The sequence below is a fragment of the Kogia breviceps genome, chromosome 3 (genome assembly GCF_026419965.1).
Source record: "Kogia breviceps isolate mKogBre1 chromosome 3, mKogBre1 haplotype 1, whole genome shotgun sequence".
NCBI lineage: Eukaryota > Metazoa > Chordata > Mammalia > Artiodactyla > Physeteridae > Kogia > Kogia breviceps.
In genome coordinates this window covers 13,722,519-13,726,584 of record NC_081312.1, presented here as the reverse complement: position 1 = coordinate 13,726,584, position 4,066 = coordinate 13,722,519, and the positions used below count along the sequence as shown (strand labels likewise).

General features: G+C 44.7%; 1 pseudogene; it reads left to right on the top strand.

Annotated features, from left to right (window-relative positions):
* Positions 1 to 641: 641 nt before the first annotated feature.
* Positions 642 to 1,113, top strand: LOC131752440 (large ribosomal subunit protein eL21-like; annotated as a pseudogene).
* The last annotated feature ends 2,953 nt before the right edge of the window (positions 1,114 to 4,066 follow it).

Genomic DNA, 4,066 nt, shown 5'->3' with positions numbered 1-4,066 from the left:
AGGGAAGGCTGAAAAAACTGTAAGGAAATTGCTCTTGGAGGCTGGAAAAATGGCAATCCACATTATGTAATGCTGAATCCTTTAGGAAAAGTGTTAGTAACTTGCGAGATAAAAAGTGTATCTAATGAACTCTTGGGCTTGGGCAAAGAGATTTCTCAGCAGAGTATTGAAAGCATCAGTTGGCTTTTATGACTGTGTTTGATAAGGTACTACAAAAAAGAGACAAGCTCATAAAATAACTGCCTAGTTTGCAAGTAGTATTAGAAGGATGATAGAGAAGTTAGAATCTGTTCTGTTGCTGTGGCTTCTGGCACATGCAGCAGAATGGAATCAAAGACAAAGGGAACCCACAAAGTTTCTAGACAGAGTTATATTGACAAAATGACTCCTAGCCTGAATTAAAAGAGATGGAAATTGTTCAAAATACAAAAAGACCTCTGGGTAGGAAGCAGTTTCAAAAGATTGCTTAAAGGCTATATTTTTTAATGCCTTCAGAAGTAGCCAGGGATGGTGATAGAAAAGGAAGGACATCTCAGAGGCTGGAGCAAGAGCCATAGAGAACAATGGGGAGAGAACCTTTCTTGGAATGCAGATCTTGGAGCCTTTCAGCCAAAACTGCCATCTTCCAGTAATTTGTCAAAATGACCAACGCAAAGGGAAAGAGGAGGGACACCTGCTACATGTTCTCTAGGCCTTTTAGAAAACATGGAGTTGTTCCTTTGGCCACATACATGTGAATCTACAAGAAAGGTGATATTGTATGTATCAAGGGAATGGGCACTGGAAGAGTGCCCAAGAGTACCATGGCAAAACTGGAAGAGTCTACAATGTTATGCAGCATGGTGTTGGCATTGTTGTAAACAAACAAGTTAAGGGCAAGATTCTTGCCAAGAGAATTAATGTGTCTATTGAGCTTTTGAGCACTCTAACACCCGAGATAGCTTCCTGAAATGTGTGAAGGAAAATGATCAGAAAAAGAAGGAAGCCAAAAAGAAAGGTACTTGGGTTCAGCTGAAGCACCAGCCTGCTCCACCCAGAGAAGCACACTTTGTGAGAACCAATGGAAAGGAGGCTGAACTGTTGGAGCCCATTCCCTATGAATTCATGGCATGATGGGTGTAAAGAAAATAAGGGACCTGGACTGTACAAGTGTTTCTCTTAATTGAGTAGAAGTGCTGTGTCCCCTCCCCCAAAGAAATATTTTAAGCACATTTTAATTGTGTCCAGATTCAGTGGGTGATGTCTTTACTTTTCAAATTTAGTAGTTTTTCTTCCTGAAAGATGTGAGGTAGTTTGTTGTGCAATATACTCCACTGGTTAATAAACTGCCAGATACAATTTATATATATATTAGAAAAAGAATGCAGATCTTGGAGCTAATCAAGGAATGTTACCTATCCCCAAGGTTGTGGTAGCTGGAAACATTTTCCCAGCAGGATTTCAGAATTGCTATGGACCAGTGACTGGTATGGACCTCCTTCTTCCCCTGTTTGAATGGGAATGTATATTGCAGATGTCCTGTCCCTACCTTACCATTATATGTTGGAGGTATGGGAGATGGATAACTTGCCCAGAGGTCTTGGATCAAAAGGAGCTGCATCTGGACCTGATGTAGAGCATGAGAAAGTAGATTTTGAGCTTGATGCCACTGGCTGTTTCTCAGTCTTGCAATGGGAGTGCTTGATTTTTGAATGTGGGAAGGATCTGAATAATTGAGGTTGAGTGTAGGGTGCAATAGATTGATTGCATTCATGGACCCAATTCTTCACCCCCGCCTATATCCACATCTTTTGCCATGTAAATTGGCAGTGTCCTCTTACTTTGGGGAGGGGGCACTTCCCTACCCCTTGACTCTGGGATCCCATATGATTTGCTTTGGCCAATGGAATATTGGCAGAGCTGACACAAGCAGAGTCTTGACAAATGCTTACATGATGGGGTTCGCCCCCTTGCACCTCTGACATCACCATCAGAAGGCTATGCTCAGGCCAGCCTAGTGATCCATGGAGGAGGATGAAAGACACATGTGGCAGAGCCTCTCCCAAGCTGGGCAACTGCAAACGTACGTGTGAGTTCACTCAAGACCCACAGAACCATCCAGCCAACTCCAGTCAATCCACAGAGAATGAAAAATAATATGATTGCTGTTTTGAGCTGCGGAGATTTGCAGTGATATTTTTATGCAGCACTAGATATCTGATATAGCAACAAAGTGGAGTTTTTCTCCACGGGAGGCTGCTAGCCACACATGAAGACCAAATGAACCCCTTCCCTTGTAAGACTTCTCCAATACTGATCATGATAACAATAACAAAAGCTATCACTTACTGAACTCTTATTTCCAGGTCCTGTGAGAAGGACTATATGCATCATCTTGCTGAATTCTTACAATAGCCCTGAGGGTTGGTTATGATTATTTCCATTTTATAGATTTAAAAAAAAAACCCCAAACCCCCGAGGCTTAGAGAGGTTAAGAAAACAGGCTGAGGTCACGCAGATAGTAAGTAGTACAGTTTGGAATCAACCTCAAGCTAGTCTAACTCCAAAAGCTATGCCATCTAGTCAGGCACAGGCACTGTAGTGAATGGGGTTGGTTTCAGGCCTCCATTCTCCAGGCTGCCCTATGGATCACACAGCATTTGTTGGTTTTGTTTTCCCAACAGACTTTAATGTAAGAAATTATTTGAACAGGTGTTGGAGAACTGAAGAAGTGAAACGGGGGATATGAGTGTAACACAGAGGTAGAGCTACAGCTGTCAACACCCTTAAATCAGGGAACAGAGGGAAGAGGTGGAGTTATCAGCACTTTGCAGCTGGGAGTCCAATTTCTGGGGAGGAGCCCTGCCTGGCAGGTGCTGGTGCCTCTGATGGTCAGAGCTCATTTTTTTGACATGTGAACGATGTCAAGGGCATCAAGGAACATAGCTGGCTGGTTGGGGAAGGATTGGGTTATCCAGTCTGGAACCCACTTTGTTCCAAACATCAAGAAGACACCCAAGAAGAAAGAATGACACCAGGGAGAAGATGGGGCTTAGATTAGGCATCAGAAGACGGGGATAACTGAAGAAGAGATCTAAGGGAAGGGGTCGCTCACCCAAGGTCCTGGGGCTAGGATGGGGGCAGGGCTGAGACTGAACACAGATCCAGGTGTGCACACTTCCCACACTGCCCTGGGGAGGGACGCACCCCTGGAACTCCCTGCCAAGGCCCCAAGCATGGGCTTGTCCACCCTCTGACACGATGATAGTGGTCATGTGTGCTAGGGAGGGCAAGTGACAGTGGCCCTCTGAGTTGGAGTATGGGGGCCGCAAGCATGGCCTTTGCATCCAGATGGTCCAGGACCTAATCCTCCCCTCTGCCACCTAGTAGCCATGTGACCTCAGGCAAATCACTTAACCTCTTTTATTTTTAAACTTTTTATGTCAAGAGAATTTTAGATTTACAAAAGACTTGCAAAGAGAGTTCCCACATACCCTTCACCCAGCTGCCCCTGGTGTTAACATCTCACATTCATCCCAAGGAAGAAAGTAACACTGGTACATTACTGTTAACTGAACTCCAGACTTTATTCAGATATCTCTAGTTTTTCCACCAATGTCTTTTTTCTGTTCTGGGACCTAATCCAGGATACCATGTCACGCTTAGACTTCTCCTCTCTTTGCTTCAGTTTCCTCATCTGTAAAATGGGGTGATGGTAATGATGGCACCTATTCCCTTGTCCTCTTGCGAGGATCAAGTGATGGATCACTGACGCATAGCACTTAGGTGGTGCCTGGCACAGGGAACTGCTGTATAAGTGTAGGTCATGATTATAACACTTAAGACCAGTGACACCTTTTCCTGCCTTCTGGGAGCGTACCTTGGAATGCCAGCCGGAGCCCCTACCACTCACTCAGGACTCAGGTTCCTTTGTAAACCCCTGGCAGTTAGGTGGGTGACAGCGAATCCTAGATACCATCACTGAGACCCAAGTGGTGTGAATCCACACCATCCAAACCCAGCAATTGCACTCTTCAGCCTGAGCTTACTGCCCCACAGTTATCAATTCTGTAGGAATTGCACAGGT